Genomic DNA, 17,533 nt, shown 5'->3' on the forward strand with positions numbered 1-17,533 from the left:
CTACGCCTTTCGCAAGGTTGAATGTCGTACGGCAGTCCCGCAAGCGCACCAAGTTCTTTTGCAAGTGGGACAACACCTCTTCACCGAACAAGGAGGGAGTGGCTCCCGTATCCAGTAACGCCAAAAATTCGCGGCCAGCAATGGTGACCGGAATAAACGGCGCGTGCGCATTAGCAAGGCAGCTTGCTCTGTACGCTGAGGGGATTAGCGAGGATTGGGCCGGTCGTCCCTTTACGACCGACCCGCGCCGCCAATTCCCTGCCTCACAGGAGGCCTGGTTACGGGGCATTCTCTCGCTAAGTGCCCCGTCTACTGACAGCGGAAACAGCGCACACCGCCGCGAGCTTGGTCGGGAACAATGGCGCCTCTCCCTGCCTGGTTCCGCCCGTTGCACGGCCAAAGGGCTGGCTGATTCGGGCTTCCCCCTCCGCTGTGCGTTGGGGCGCCTGGCGTCCCTCGGCCGGCGGTCCAGAAAACGGTGCAGCGCAGGCTGTCCGTCTCCTGTAGGAGTAGGGATCGAGAGCTCGTTCGCTCAACTCCCATACTTCGTTTTGCCCGCTAACAGCTGCAGAGGTAGCGTGTGCGGGTGGTCGCCGGTTGGGTCGGGGCATGGCCCCTCTCCATGCACAGCGTGGCTCGAGGGCCTCGCTTGCCGGCGGTGGCGGACGATAGGCGCGCGCGGCGAGAATGTCGCCTTGAATGCGCTTTGCCTCGGCGGCCAGCTCCTCAAAATCTCGGAACCAGCCTCCGCGCAGGTATGCCGAAAAAGTCGGATGTGCCTGCCTGATTGTCCTTTCCACACATTCCTCGTTGGAGGCTCTGGGCTCGGAGATTGAGAAAAGGTCCTCCATCGCACGTACGTACTTCAGGAGTGACTCATCCGGAGCCTACGTATGGAGCTCCAACTCTCGCCGCATCCTACGCTCATAGTCAGCGGGCAGCAATTCGCGCAAGAATGCTGCACGGAACTCCTCGAGAGTCGCTGCCCGGTGGCCGGAAAGCCGATGCCACCTAGCTGCGGGGTCAGTCAGTGCTGCCGGGATGATGTGTGCAAGCACAAACCGATCAGTGAGACCCATAGCTATCTGGTAATGGGTGAGGGACTCAAGGAAATCCCGGGCACTGAGGAGGTCATCATACCCGCGGTATGTTGGCATGGGCAACTTGACCGCGGGGTGAGACACCTTCGGCGCGGCCAAAAGCGTCTCAACCGCCCCTGACAGCGACTGAATCATCTGGGCAGCACTTCTTAGCAGCGACTGCGCCCCGGCCTCAGAGGAGGCTTGGGCGGGCTGCACGAACGCAGGAGGCAAGCGCCCAGTTCGATGAGCGGCGCGGTTTCCACAGGGAGCCGGGCCGGCGCCTCACCGTTCCCAGAGCAGAATTGACTGCTCGCGGGGCACGGCTGCTGCTGTGCAGGACGGCCGGTTGCGGCAGCGTCGCACGCACCGCTTTCGCACGGGGCGCAAAGCACGCACAGCGGAGGCATGTGATTGACGGGTGCACCGCAGGGTGCTCCCGATACAGCTCCAATGGGAGCTGCGTGATCGACGTTGGGGGTTGTAGCGCCGTATGCCCCAATGGGGACCGCGGCCAACCACGGTGTTTGGCTATTCGAAGAAACAGCCGCCAACAGATCAAAGGACGCTACGACTCCTAAGGGAGCCGACACGTAGCTGCCGAGAGCCCCGATGGGGGTGGCAGACATGGTGCGCAAGCGTGATCGTCAAGGCGACCTGCTCGGCAAATGTGCTATCAAAGGCTAAGAGCCAGTGACTTAGCACATTGAGCGCCAGTTATGGGTTTCTCAGTAGGCACAGGCCACTACCCACCGCGGGTTCGAGCTTCGCGCGAGCCAAGGGCCCCGATCAGCCCTCACCACACGCACCCTGGGGCACCGCTGCGGCGGCGTTCAACCTTTGCAGAGAGGAGAGCGGCCTGCCGCAAGAAACAGGCCTCCAAGTTCACGAACGAGACGTTTATTGACGCCGTCCTCCAGCGGTACATACACACACTCAACAGTCACCCCGTCCCGGGCCGCGCTCAGAGCAAGGCTCCGGTGCGCGCTCGGGGCAACAAGAGAAATGCGTGCCGCTAGCACGCCGGTGCAGGAGATTGTCCCCGCGGCAGTGCTGTGATCTCTCTCGTGTCAGCCGTTGGGCCGTTTGCGAGAGAGAGCGGGCAGTCAACGCAAGGTGCGCCTGCCAGAGGTCGTTGGACCCCTGGACAGGCTCGAGCCGCGGCGGATCGAGGACCCACGCTGGCGATCTTGAGTATGAACTGGTCCGAACGGCAGAGGCCGGCCCGGACGAACAGTAACGTACGCACCTACGCTGTCTCGGAGGGGTCCCTCTCTCTGGGCCCCCGCTCGGACGGTCGCGCGCCGCACGACCACCCAAAACAGGTCTCGAATTCCCGCCAAAAGTCACCAATGGCAAAGGCCCTTGGGAAGCCGGGGGCGGAGCTGCAGCCGAATGACAGCGATTAGCCACCAGCCCTCTCTCCGCCGCCCGAGGCGGGAGAAAGGGAAAGAGAGCGACGCGGGATGCCGCGCGGACGCCACGGCGGGAATCTAGCAGGCTTCCCACAATTTCTAGTGTCATGTCGAGGCATGGAAACCTTCTCTTCCATACCCCGAAGGTTCGCTCGATGGAGCATCGTGTTCTTGTTTGTGACTTGTTGTACCTGTAGAAAATGAACGTTTTATTTATTCAGAGCTGCCTTTACCTTTGTTAAAACTACAGCTTGAACTTGTACTGTGGACTTCCTCGTATAACATTATCTCTCAAAGGAGTCATCAGGTATGGTCTGCATGCATAGCCCATGTCACCAAGGAGGATGCCGGGAATGTCCCCCTGTTCGTACTGCACCCTGGCCCGACTGTTATAAAAAATGCGGCTGTCATGAGCCGAACCGGGCCAGCTGGCAACGAGGTCCAGAAACTGAAGTTTGGGACCTGTGATTGCCTGCAAAATAAATAAATCAGCACGAGTAAGCTCGACTTGACCAACACTGCGGCCAGAATATGATTCTGGAAATAGGAAATAAATAGTGTTGGGCAGCTGAATAAAAATGCGTTCTTGTGTCAATCACTTGCAAATAACATCAACACTGCTTCATTTGAGCAATTTATATTCGTGGGCACTGCATAAAAAAGTTGCAGCAACAATGCACATTTGTCTCGTACTGTTGTTATTTCCATGTTTGCCATATATCTGAAGGCATGTACTACATATGCAAAACAACTCACCACTGTAATAGGTTACCTCTGCATTCAAAACAATGAAAACGAAGACTTATTTGTGATGAAATAGCACCAGGTAAATATTGGCAGACCTTACTCTACTTAAAAATAAGAATTAAGTTTCCATAAAACACAACATTCCTACGGCCTGTACTCAGCTGCAAATCCGTAAAAAATCGCCAATTTAAACTTTTTTCACAGAACTGTTTGTTAGTAGCAACATATTCTTTTGTTATGCTATTATTGTTGTGGTTATCAGCAGCAACAACGTAGCGATGGTGAAATTAAGAATTTCCATTATCTGTACTAACATAACGCGAGGAGGCGAAAAAATTAAAAATACAATTACGGTAGTAACACAGCCTCGACCACTGTTTGCGCCAGGGCAACTGAAATGCTGGCTTCTCCAAGCATGGCGTCGAAGGGTGGCTGACATACTGTCAATAGCTCAAGGGAAAAAAAAGATCGCACTACTTCCTTGGAAAATACCTTAATACCTTGGAACCGATTATAGCGCGAAGGGCATTCCGAAGCATTAAATGGTGCCTCCCGCCGAATACTGAACATTATTTTTCCTCAGCTCGCCGAATATGAATTTTTTCTTCGCAGAACTTACCTAAACATTGATGGAGAAGTATCCTTTCCTTTTGCGGAAGACTTCTGCGTCATTTCCTCCCGGACTCTTTATCGGGATGTGGGTGCAGTCGATGCAGCCGGTCACGCCAGAGAACTTTGCCACTCCACAAAATTCCTCCATAACTCACGGGGCTTCGCCGGCGCTCGGGAACTTCACGAGCTCCGCGAACCATTTCTCGGCTATCATGCGCGATATGCGCGCGATAATCCGCGACACTGTCGGTTTAGACACGTTCACAAGATCGCCAGTGACAATCTGGAAGGTCACCGCACCGTAGAACCGCAAGGCCACGAGCAGCTGAAGCAGCGGCGGCACCGGGAGACCGCGTTCGTCGGTGTTGGCGCGCAACGGAAGCCTGCCAAGCAGCTCCAGCACCGTTTGCTTTGAGAAGCGGTACCTGCTCAAGAATTCGGTGTCGTTGTATATCTCCATGCGGTTTTGCCGATCCCTGAGCACCGGCCGCGGAGCGCGCGTGTACCTGTACGCTCTGTCCTCGGCGATTTCGCCGGCGCGAGCACAGAAGCTGACGAAGTCCGAAAAACTGCGGTAGCACTCAGCCTTGTCGATATGCGGAAAGTGTCACTTAAGCTAGCGGAGAGCCTAGCTTAAGTTGTCGGGTCGGTAAGTGCGCCTTTGATCTTGTCTTAAGTGAAGGTGCTGTTTATGGAACGCTTTAAGCGCCGGAGAGACACTTAGGTCGCACTTTAAGCTTAAGTGTCGTTCTTGAATACGGCGGTGAGTGAGACGTGAGTCGCTATGAGCGGTTGACCCCGAATGAGTGGTGAGTCTGAGTGAGCCCAAGTGAGTTTTGATCGTAAATGAGATTGAGTTCATGGAGTTCGAGTGAGCTTATGCCTCTGTGAATATGAGTTTGAGGGAGCTCGTAGGTTCACCAAACTTTTGTGAGTGAGCACTCGTGATTTTGCAGAGGTATGCTCAGGAATGAAGCGTATTCACGCCATAAGTGAACGTAATGCACAGAACTATTGATTCTTGCTTTAATACACTGGCTTCTTAACCAGGCATCTTGAATTAATGACAGTTCAAAACATACATGAAACGTTTTTTGGATACCAGAGGACACAGAGCTTTAATCGTGTCTGTTTGGAGCTTGTATGTTACTTTCACACACTGCACGCTGCCACTGCTTTCCTTTGAACAAAAATGCGTGGCAAAACTCAATGGGGATTCATGATTGAGCATTTTTAGGATTTATTTCTGGACAAAGAAAAGTCTGGTATGCAGATAAAATTTTGTACGGGAAATTCCTATGAAGCACTTTTGTGACACAATTTAAATGTTTTTCAACCTGGGGGTGCTGAACAACAATGTTAATTATTTTGCAGGGGAAAATTTTTTTCCGGCGACCACCATTTACCATTGTCTTGCACTTGCCACAAACAAGCTGTCCCAAAAAATTTCATTAAATTATCATTCCAGATAATCCTTAGGTAAAATTGATTTCATTTTTCCCATGCCTTTCCTCTTACTTAGTGTCTCTAATGAACTACTGGTTAATAGGATATCATCTTCGAGGTACAGTAAAACCTCGATGATACATTCCCATTTCGTACCCTCAAAATCGGGGACATTAAAAATGTCCTATAGAGTTACACTGTCTTTCTTCCAGTTATACTTTCCCGGAAAATGCTAATTCCTGGGTACTACGTTCAAAATTTTGATATATGTTTTGTCGTATAATACGTTTATTGACCAAACACACATGTGGGCCGAACGAGAGGGCACACGACGTGTTTTTTTCGGCAGTCATCGATTGTGGTGGCTTCTCTGCAGTGCCCAGTGCGCAGAGGTGAAGCATTATCACCACCAAGTGCAAAAAATAAAAACTGCGCGCTAGCATTCGCGATGGCCGTTTCTGCGGGGACGCGATATGAAGAAGAGAAACGCTGAGGTTTATTTGCGATGCATAAGGGAAAGGAGGCAAAGCTTCTACCAATTACAGCGATGCACTTATATACGAATGGGCCGGGCCTGGGAAACGCAGCTTAAAATGCAGAAGCACTCCAACAATAAGCTGCTGCAGTGGCTTTTTCACAGTACTGATTTGCAAAGGGGCTAAGCACCCGCAAATGACAAGGCAGTGATTTTGGTCACTGCCGTCGAAGGAACGGACGCGTTATGAATTTCCTTCCGCGCTAAAGAAAGGGTGAACGCGGACTGAACTCTGGAATAGAATCTGTTCAGCTCTTGTGCCAAGAAATGCCAATTGGCATTTTTATAAAGTAAAATTGTCAATAAACGTCTTTTTACCTCATTCAGCAGTTAATAATAATTGGTTTTGGGCGGAAAGGAAATGGCGCGCTATCTGTCTCATATATCTTTGGACACCTGAACCGCGCCGTAAGGGAAGGGATAAGGGAGGGAGTGAAAGAATAAAGGAAGAAAGGGGTGCCGTAGTGGAGGGCTCCGGAATAATTTCGACCACCTGGGGATCTTTAACGTGCACTGACATCGCACAGCACACTGGCGCCTTAGCGTTTTTCCTCCATAAAAACGCAGCCGCCGCGGTAGGGTTCGAACCCGGGAACTCCGGATCAGTAGTTACATTTCTCAAAATCAGGCGGTTCGGACCATATGTCTCCCGGATAAAACGTTTCTTCCCGCAAGTAAAAAAAACGTATCAACGAGGTTTTACTGTATTTTGTTTGTCAAGCAGAGCTTGTGATGGGAAAACAGCGTGAAAAAATGACAAAGATGTAGATAGTAGACAACACTTTATGCACAGCTTTAGAAATTCATTCTAGTAGAGAGCTGTCTGTACACAAGAATCATATGACATAAAAAGCAAAACCAAGATCTGACTGAAACAGAGTACAAATCTGACCAGTTGAAAGTGCCCGTACTCATCTCATAGAGTAAAAGAAAAACGCAAACACGAAGATTTGTGTAAGCCAGCTTTCAGACCTTGTCTCAGAAGATGACTTTCTTACCTGTCAGTGACAAAAATGGCTGTCTAATGCACATAGACTGCTACCCGTGGATACATTACACCTAAAATATATGCACGAAAACACGAAAATGGCAGGTGATGGGACTACAGCGCAAGAACAAATAGCCATCCTAGCTGTCTAGGCTCCCCATCTAGGAGCTGCCTGTCACATCTTGCTTGTTCCATCTGCTTCAGCCTTTAACGTTTCCAAACGTCTTAACCCTACAAGAAGACACATCCAGCCAGCCATCAATATGGGGCTGGTATCGGAAGCTAGGTGACCATGAGCTCGCATGTATTCTCTAATCCTTCCTGCTATGTCTGAATGTTTCCTTTTATTTCTCGCTGTACTGTCCTCATTCAAATTTAACATTTTACTATTAGCGTCCAAGTTTCAGCCCCATAGGTAAGTACTACATGAGGATGTTGCATATTTTAAGCAGCATGAGAAAACAACGATCAAGCAGAGGAAGTAACCAACGTGAGACAAGCATTGACTTTAAGTTGAATTTGTCAAGCCACGCAATCCTTTATATAGACAACTGCAAGATCATCAAGCGAAGCCAGGAAAACATGGCAGAATGAAGTAACAAAATAAAGGGGAATAAACAGACTACAAAGAAAAACAGATACCAAGAACACATCAACGAAAGCGAGCACAGCAACGCAATGCATAGCCAGATTTACTCGTGTCTTTTGATAAAAAGCCGAGAACTTCGCTGTGAAACCCGTACAATGCAATAACGCAGCTTTGTATAGCTTTCTTTACCTGGCAGGTCTTAATGATTTCTTTTTATATAGCTTTCTTGGCAGGTCTTAATGATTTCTTTTTATAAAAATTTATCTGTGTCTTCCCTAACAAATTTTGTCTATTCTCGGATTGGCACGACTTGCAGCGATACAATAGGTACCTTCTCAATCATTCTGTAATGAGGTTATGTGCTCACACATTCTGTGAGCTTATTTAATTCTGATCATGCATCACAATACCTACGTCGTTTTAACTCTGATCTTACACGTGCCCCTTGAAAGAGTGCTCCTGCAGTTTTTTAATCACGTTGGGAGAAAGATAGAGCTGCCATGGATGCTCTGTGCACAATTGTTTTCAGACATTCTGTGAGAATAACCAAGAAAAAATGGGGGGGGGGGGGTGTTGCTGCCATTTCTAATCGACAATGCACATTATGCAAATATAGTTTGACTATTGCTTTTAACACCACTTTCCTGGGAGAAGTCCTCAGGAACAGCAGCTCACCAACTACCTTTAACCACTGGGCAATGAAGCATTTCCAAACGTTGATCTTCATATGCCGAACCAAGCAAAGGGATGATCACGACAGAACTGAAGGAGGCTGAGGTCACCATAAAACAGAAAGATGCGCAAGAGAACAGCGCACCATCAGTACAATACCAAAATGATTAATAATGCAAAGATTGTTCTGGGCACTGTCAGTAGAACATGGCACAATATAGCCTCCACACAGCAACCACTTGATGGGAAAGCACTGCAACAGTAGAAGCAATGCCTCAACCATTTTCAGTGAGTATCACTTAAAACTTTGGACAACAGGGGGCAGCACCGAGCTATTCTGCGTGCCATGTGATTTATTTCTTGTTTCTGCACTCGGCTGACAGCAACCAAGTACAGATGTCGTGCAGGTGCTCCTGTATGCGCTGTACACTATTGTGTGGAACTGAAAAAATTGAAACATGCCCATGAGTGCTCCCCTTAGATATGTATACTTTGAAAGAAATCTTTAGAGGGAAAGCTGCTGCCATTATGTTGAGCCAGTTTGAGTTGTGAAGCAAGGAGCCTACATCTTGAAAGCTAGGCGTACAAGAACTGTTATAATGGTGCTGTGTTGTATGTGTCACGCTGATAATTGTGAAATATTCCTAGCTAAGTTTAGCTGCCGTCTGCAAGATGAAGTGGCTGTTGAAACATACTTGCGTGAGAACTGCGATTGGGTATATCGTAGCCTTATTGTGGTGACAATACTGCCTCTTAATCTTACTATTAAAACTCCTGGAGAGGTTATATTCTGCATTTTTAGCGGCTGTCCCACTTCTGTCAGATTAACAGTAGAAGAGCCCAATGATGAGCCCATCTAATTCCGTAAGGTTGCAGTTTCCAACACTAATAAGCATGTTTGTTTCTCTGGCACCAACAACATCCAAAAAGACACCGTGCCCTTTGACATTTCTCTTCCAAAGGTAGTAAAATGTGGCATAGCTTACCCTGGATTGAACTCGGCTGTGCCTAAATATAGCCATAGATATAGATATAGCCATAGATATAGCCATAAATATAGATCAAAAAGCCTTTATTTATTTGCAGATACTACAGACCATACATACACATGGTCCAGGCAGGAGGGGCATTTGTGGCAAAATGGAAGTTCACAGATAACAAGCATATGACATACAGAAAACACAGGAAAAATATTCATTACGAGCATCTGGTCTTCCACTTCTATTATGCAAGGCTGTAGCTTACTCACTGGTAAGGAAATTGTAGGGCTATATAGGCTACCCAGTGTCGTACAGCCACAGTGTAGAAAGAAACCTTTCATAGTTACGCCCTCTGATGATAATTTTTCCCACAACCTAGAGAAAGTTGCACTGACAATGGACGTTAACCTTGTGATAGCAGAGTCCTCTAATCTTCACGCTATTGCAGTGCTTTGCAGTGTCCTGCTGAGCTGTGGCTGACTCCAGAAAGAGCACAATAGGCATGCATGCTTTCCCTAAATTGCTTGTTTTTTCATGCTTCTCAAGTCGTTGCAGAAACTACAGTTGTTCCACAGAGGTTATTAGGTGGGTCAGAAGGAACTTGGTGTAAACAATAGTTAATCTCTCTTAATTTTACTAAAACATGTCATGTCTTTCCATCATGGGCAGTTGTATATTTCTTCTAAATACACCTTTTTCAGTTCTGACGTGTCATCTGTTTCTTCCCGGAGGTATTTGGGCATTACTCCAACGTACAATCTAACAGTCATCTTGTATCATAAACATCATTAATAAGGCCAACCACACCCTTGATTTTTTATGTCGTAATTTTCGACCTCACAGTCCGTAGCTGACTGAGATAGTTTCCTCATTCCTCAACTACAACACTTTTCTACGCAATAGGGATATCAAGACAAGAGATGGCATACTAATAGCTATCCATCGCTCACTGCATAGTTCTGAAGTTCAATTTTCATCCCCTCTGGGCGCATTATTTATTCACTGCTATGCTTTCTACCCGCAGGTAACCATTGGCGGTTGCTGGCAGCCCACCAACATCAGCAATTCTTTAGTAGCCCGCTTCCATGAAGCACTCTGCCTTATAACTGCTTCAAATCAGTGCGCCGCCAACCTTCTTTTTGCTGATATTACAGTGTTTACTCGAATCTAGGCCGACCCCAATTCTAAGCCGACCCCCTAAAGTGCGAAGCCAACAAAAAATATACATATATTACCTCGAATGTAGGCCGGACAAAAAAAGCGACGACAGCGTTCACAAAATGCAAAGAGCATTTATTAAATCTGAACGTGCAGAGCTCATTCAACGTCGTCGTGGCTGCTAGACTCGTCGCTGTGTTCCTTTTCACTGTCACCTTCAAACAGTGCACTTATCTTCGGTACCCTCAAGCACATTAGATATGCTGCATTTTTTTAAGGCGCGCACGATCAAAGTACCTGGGATATCGTCCCACGCTGCAGCTACCCAGCCCGCCAGCTGCCATAGCGGTGCACGTTTGATGCTGCCCGTGGCCGTTAGCATGTTTTTTTTTTTTCAGGCGATGTTTATTGCCCCAGGGCATAAAAGTTATGAAATGAGAGATGAGTAAGATCTTCGTCAGTCAACCAGTCCGTGCAATATCTCCGCAGACGAAGCTTGCATGGTTTGTTGATGCAGACATCAAGTGGCTGCAACTGGCCCGTCTTGCCGTCCGGTAAGAATGCGAGGTCCGTGTTCGGTTGGGCGAGCGCAGGCTTCACGTTGTCGGAGAAGTGCCCACGGTAAAACGTCGCCAACAAGGAGCGAGTTCTTTGTCAAAAGGGCTCCTGGACGCCGTCGCCACACAATTTTTACCCACTCTTCCAGCATCGCACCCGTCATCCACCAGTTCTCATTTGGCTGCACAATGATATTTCTAGGGAAAGTTTCTCGAGCAGGCAGTGTCCTCCTTTTAAATATTATATAAGGAGGGAGTTTATGTCCATGAGCTGTGCAGCGCAGCATCACAGTTGCGCGCTGCTTCTCGTAGCCCGCAGAGCGCACCTTCACCTCCTTGGCGCCCTTTTCATTCACGGTGTACGCCACTGGCATATCAAAATACACAGCCGTCTGGTCGGCGTTGCCGATTTGCCCAAGGTTGTAGCCTGCCGCTTCTCTCTTTCGCGGCACGTAGCGCTGAAAAGCTACCAGTTTTCTTCGAAATCGCTTGGCAGCTTCTGGGTGATTGAAGTGCGACGTCGGAGGCTGAAGCCGAAGCGCTTCATGAATTTCTGAAGCCAGCCCCGGCTGGCTTTGAAATCCTTTGGCGTTAGGCCTAACTCCCTCGAAAGTTCCCTAGCTTTCGCTTGGAGCACTTCTGTTGTCACTGGAAGGGCAGCTGCTCTCTGCGTCGGAACAAAGTCGGCCTAAACTGTCTCCACTTCATGGTGACGGCCTTTATTTGGTCCTCTAAATGCCATCCTCGTTGCGGCGCACGCGAAAAGCTGCTGTCGTTGTCCCCTCCAACGACGGACGTTTTCCTCGTCGACGCCGAAATCCCGCCCGGCTTGAAGGTTCCACGATGCCTCTGCGGCTATCACTACTTTTAGCTTGAAAGCGGCACTGTAGTGGCATCTCCTGTTTGGTGCCATCGGGATAACACCACGCCGCACACCGATACGGCCGACACGACACACGTTAAAATGGCGACTTCGCTTGTATACGGTTGGCTACTGGCACGGCTTGTAGCGGCTGCGATACAGACTTTTCTAGATGGCTCTAGCTATGCACCATTTTTAGGAGTTTCAGTGAAAAGCTGGCGCGTTTTTTCAAAATCCTCGAATCTAAGCTACAATCCTGGAAACGAGGCGGCGCACCAATTAGCCCGAGGATTGGTAGATAACGGGGAGGTGCGCTTCCCAGCGCTCAGGTCGCCCAAGGAGCGAATGGCGACCTACAAAGAAGTGGCGACAGGTTGATAGCAGGTGCATGTCATGTGTTAAGATTGCTGGTGTGCTTTGTTAAAATGAGGCAATAAACCTCCCGCTGAGTGCACGTACGGTTGTGCGAACTATCGCGATTTTATGATTTGGGTTTTCGTGTTTTTTTGTTCTTGCTTTTGGTGCCTATATAACAATCCCTTCTAGAAATAAAAGTTCAGTTCTTAGGCAGCGCTCGTGTCGTCTCGTGTTTCTTCCACTGCGTCCTGTGTTTCGCGCTGCTTAAAGATGAATCCATTCCAACTCGCCCAGTTTTCTGTTCTCATTACTACCCACTTCAAGAAAAAAAGACAAATCTTCCCAGAACCACATAGATGTCTAAGTAAAACCCAACAAGTCAGCTGGCGGCAGCTCCAGACACTTTCTTTGATTCGTACATGTACTCTATATGGTTCCCAGAGCAGTTTAGCCCCGTCTGTTCTCTCTGTGGACACCATAAGGCAGACACACCACACATCCTATACTCAAGTAATCAAGACAAGCCGTCGAACAGTCTGCAGCTCTCTACCCAATTGCAGTGGGAGGCCGCGCTGCTCAGCTCGAACCCGGAGGTTCAACTCCGAGTCACGGAGCGGGGCGAAAAGGTCGCGCAACGACATCGTCGGTCGGCCACCTGGCGTCCGGCCTAGCAGAGGAGTCCACCTCGGGGAGGGGAACGTCACCCCTACCCGCGCCTAAGACCTCTTCTTTAATAAAGTTTGCCTCCTCCTCCTAGAGTTTGGAATATGATTATTTAAAAAAAACTGTCGCCCTAGATTCAAATAAATACGGTCACTTTCCTGCACTAACCTGGTCTGACCTCGTTCTCACCACATCTAAAGATAACGTTGGCAGCGACTTGGACAATGTGTTTGGTTCGTCGCAACTTGGATCTAGCCCTACAAGGCAAAGTGATCACTCTTAAAACATACATGACCTTTTCAAACTTCTCACCCTGATAACGCTTCGCTGCTTCATTCACTGAGCCTTGTGAACAATCTGTAATTTAGCTAACATTTTCTTCCCAACTCTCATGCCCCCCAAAAGTTAAGAAAGCATTATCACTATATGAAAGGGAATTACACAGCCTTTAACTCCGAACTCACTAATTTCGGCACACGGCATCTTCGTGATTTTTCAGAACCTTCGGAGAAAAGTAGCTGGTTTTTCTTCAAGGACAGAATGTAAGATCTAATAGAGAAGCACAATGCAACTACCACTATTACTGTAAAATGATGCCAACTATGGTTTAAGAGGGCGTTGAAAAGTTTTAATAACAAAAATAAACGTCTTTTTTTGGACTGCCAAACGAGTGATTACCGCATGCACCTGGCGACAGTATATAGTGTGGAAGAAACTCTTTTCACTAGCAGACAAATCGAACAATCTTCCACTGAGTTCTACACAATATGTTATTACCAACCCTCACAAATCTTGGAAAACCATTAACTCTACATGCTTCCAGCCTCTAACACTACATGACAAAGGCAACAATCCTATAAATGACCATGATGTTTCTTGCATTCTGAAGAACTTTCTTTTTTTTTGCTCAGTGTTCACTAAAGAAGCCGATGGCTAACTACAAGCTTCAGCTCTGAACCATCCACTTATGCCTGACATTATAGTTGATGCTAATGGTATGATACTAATCGTATCAATGAGTTTCATTTTCTTCTGGTCTTAACGTCGTCAAATTGTAAACTACTAAAAAACACTAAGGACAGTGTAAGCATAACCTTGTGCACCTCTTCAAGCAGTCTATATCAAGTGGAGTCCTTCTGCACGATGGCAAGTTGTTGGCACGGCGAGAGTGGGCTCGGTGAAAGGGCCGAGCGCAGGCCACTCATCATGCGTTTTGCTTTCACCCTCCAGGCGTTGATGCTGTCAGTCGGCGACGCGTTGCTGCCTACTTCTGCCTCGGTTTCGTCGGCACCAGCGTTGATGACTACAAGAACTAATGTGGACCAAGGGCAAAACTACTTCGTCATCAAGGCTTTCCCATTCCTAGCTTCAAGCCACGGCTTTGCGACATCAGCGGGAAGTCCCGCTATAAAGCCCGCACAGTTCCATACCTCCTTCAGTGGGCTCGGCGAAAGGGCCGAGCGCATGCCACTCATCATGCATTTTGCTTTCACCCTCCAGGTTAGTTGATAGTTTTTATCTAGAGAGTGATAATCAATTTCTCATTATTGTGTCCAGCCCACAGATGTGCTTGCGCATTTCATAAAAGTGTTCTTGTGTGTGTAAATTGCTTGTTTGTGGGGATGTGCAAGAGAACCCTGGGCCTTCGGTGGAGGAAATGCTGTAGACTCTTGCAACATGTCAACTGTCTATTATATCAGGTATATTTGACTTGAAAACACGTCTTGAGAACACAGCGAGACTCATACATAGCATGGGTGCGTGTTTAACGCACATAGAAGATAAATTAAATGCGATGCAGGTGAAAATTACCTCGAATGAAGGACTAAACACCGCTGTAACGGATATAAAGAAGGCTGTCCACTTGCAGCACTCTAAATTAGTGGATTCGTAGGACAGAAGTCGCAGATCAAGCTTAATTGTTTCCGGTGTTTCAGATATACCTGAAGAAACCGAAACGGACTTACGACACAAAGTGTTAAAGGGAATTTTTGAAGCGAAAATGGGCGTTACTTGTTCGTCGGTAGCGCAAATTCAGACTTGGGAGACCTAAACCAAATCGGCCAATTACTCTTTTTTCCAAGATTTCCGTGAAAAGCAAGCTGTCTTGGCGAACGCAAAGAAATTAAAAGGAACTAACACGTACATTCAGCAAGATTATTGCGCAGACACGTTAAGGAAACTCAAGTTGCTTTGGGACAGTTCTAAGCCTGAAAGAGGCGCCAAAGAAAAAGTATCACTTGCACACGATAAACTTCGAATCGGTGATAAAGTTTTCCAGTGGAATGATGCACTGAACTCTCAAAGGGAAGTGCCTAATACGAACAAATCATCTTGTTCAAGCTATGAATCGGAGTGCTGCCAGTTACGCTTACTGTCAGTGAACGCTCGCAGTATTGTAAATAAATCCGATACGCTAGAAGATCTGTTGCTGCTTTATGCGCCTCATCTTTGTGTCCTCACGGAAATTTGGCTCACCGAGCTCATAGGTGACAATGAAATAGTTCCACCAGCTTATCAATTGTACACAATGGACCGAGGGTCTCGTGGCAGCGGTGTAGCGGTCATTGCTAAAAAAGGAACAAAAATAAATCTTCTTGAACAAATTAACAATTACGTGAGCTGAGAGTGGTATCTTCTGGCATAGCATTTTTCTTTGTGTCAGTATATCGCTGTCCTAAATCCAATGATGGTTACTTGGTTCAGTTATATGATGAAATTGTAAAGCGTCAAGAAAAAAACTTGATAATCACGGATGACTTTAATTTGCCGCATATTAACTGGCTCGAGCTCAGTTATTGTTCCACATCATGCGACGCGATTGTTAACATTATGCTTTTTCTTAACCTCGAACATGATGTTAAAGTGAATACAACAGGCATCGCGATTTTTGACCTTCTGTTCATTAGTGAAATTTTTTGTGGTGCTAGTGTGTAAGTTGAGTCCGGAATTTCCGATCACAAACTGATTTTGTTGCCTGAACTAGAGATCTTGATAGGCAGAAATACGCTTCTGCGGAGGACGCAGTTAAAGATTTTGAAGCAGCTGATGATGTAACAGTAATCGACTATTTAGATACTTTTGCAGTCCTATGCATTCCGCTGAAAGCGCATGACAGTTGTTTTGCGATACTGTCGGAAACTGCATTGATAATTTCATACCATCAAAAACTGTTCGCAAACGTCATCAAACCCATGGATTACTTGGGAGATAATTCATTGTAAGAGCAAAATAAAATGATTGAGGAAGATAGCTAAAACAGAAACAGAGCAGTTTAGCCTTCTTTAATAACAGTCTGGAGGAGTTTATTAAAACTGACCCCTCAAAATTCTGGCGATTCCTTGGCCAAACTAAACGAGAAGTAACGAAAATAAAATTTCAAGACAATACACTGACTGATCCCTCGGCCATCGCGGAAAATTTTAATCGCTATTTCTAAAGTGACCTTTCGGCGCGGGACTAAGCTGAGCGAGCACCCTTATGTCGGGTTATTCACATGAAATCGTCATCACACGACAGGGTGTGCTGGCGATGGTTTTGAATATCAATACAAAAAAAAAATTCAGTAGACCGGATGGGATACCTAATTTATTTTTACGGCGCTGTGCTGAGCAGATTTCTGGATTCCTTACGAATCTTTTTAACTTGTCACTTAGGTCATGCGATAGCCAGATGACTGGAAAAAAAGCACGTGTACCCATACATAGAATACGAAGTCGCCTATTAGTTTCTAATTATCGCCCAGTTTCCATCACCAGTCTGTGATGTAAGCTGTTGGAGCATGTTATTAAATGTTGATTGCAAAAATACTTCGTTGAACATGGCATACTCTCTGTGTACAAGCGTGGTTTTAGAAAAGGTCTTTCTACAGTTTCTCAATAAGTCACAACAGTTCATGATTTTTTAGAATTTTCGACATGCCTGGCCAGTGTGATGTTCTGTTTTTTTGTAAGGAATTCGATAAAGTATACCTCATGGGAAATTGTTTAAGTTCCAGCAACTCGGTCTTCTATCTCACATAGTTGGTTGGATTTCTGTCGATCTTAGGCTGCAATTTGTTCAAGTTACAAATTATTCATCCAACATGCTTTCTGTCATCCTTGTAAGTTCCCCAGGGAAGTGTGTTGGGTCCATTGTTATTTTTTATTTACATAAATGACTTAATAGATGTGTTGTCAGCCGATGTTTCAGTCAGATTATTTGCAGACGGCTGCATTCTTTTTTAAAAAGATCTCATGTGCGGAAGACCATGCTTTTATGCAGGCATCTCTTGGGGCGACTGATGGACGGTGTGAAAAGTGGAAGCATGGAACTGAACATGGAGAAAACTGTTCTTCTGCATGTCACGAGAAAGAAGCATCCCAGCATATCTACTTATCACCTTGGTAGTAGTGCGATTTGCGAAGCTGAGAAGTATAAATACTTAGGAGTTAACCTTACAAATAATTTATCATGCTCCACACACATCTCGTATAGCTGTGCTTCTGCTTTTCAAAAGTTATGCTTTCTAAAAAGGAAACCAAAAAATGCTCTCATTAGTACAAAGCTTTTAGCGTATTATGCATGCATAAGATCTGAGTTGGAATATTCGTCAGTACTATGGGATCCCTACACCAAGAAAGGCATAGAAAAACTGGAACGTATACAGAGCAAGGCGGTAAGATTTATATATTGCAAATAGAGAAAGCTAGACCTTCGTTCTCTGCTTATACAAGAACATCAGATTCCAAGGTTAGACATACAGCGGAAAATATGTCGACTTCTATTTCTTCGTAAAAAACTGTCATGAAAAATTCCACCAAACCTTCCGAATTGATTTCAGCAAGCTACTACCAGAAGAACAAAGCATACTACACAATACACACTAGCTCCA

General features: G+C 46.7%; 1 pseudogene; it reads right to left on the minus strand.

Moving 5' to 3' along the window:
- Positions 1–231: 231 nt before the first annotated feature.
- On the minus strand, positions 232–1,289 carry LOC144099817 (uncharacterized; annotated as a pseudogene).
- Positions 1,290–17,533: the final 16,244 nt, after the last annotated feature.

Source organism: Amblyomma americanum, chromosome 1 (genome assembly GCF_052857255.1).
Source record: "Amblyomma americanum isolate KBUSLIRL-KWMA chromosome 1, ASM5285725v1, whole genome shotgun sequence".
In the NCBI taxonomy this organism is placed as follows: Eukaryota; Metazoa; Arthropoda; class Arachnida; order Ixodida; family Ixodidae; genus Amblyomma; species Amblyomma americanum.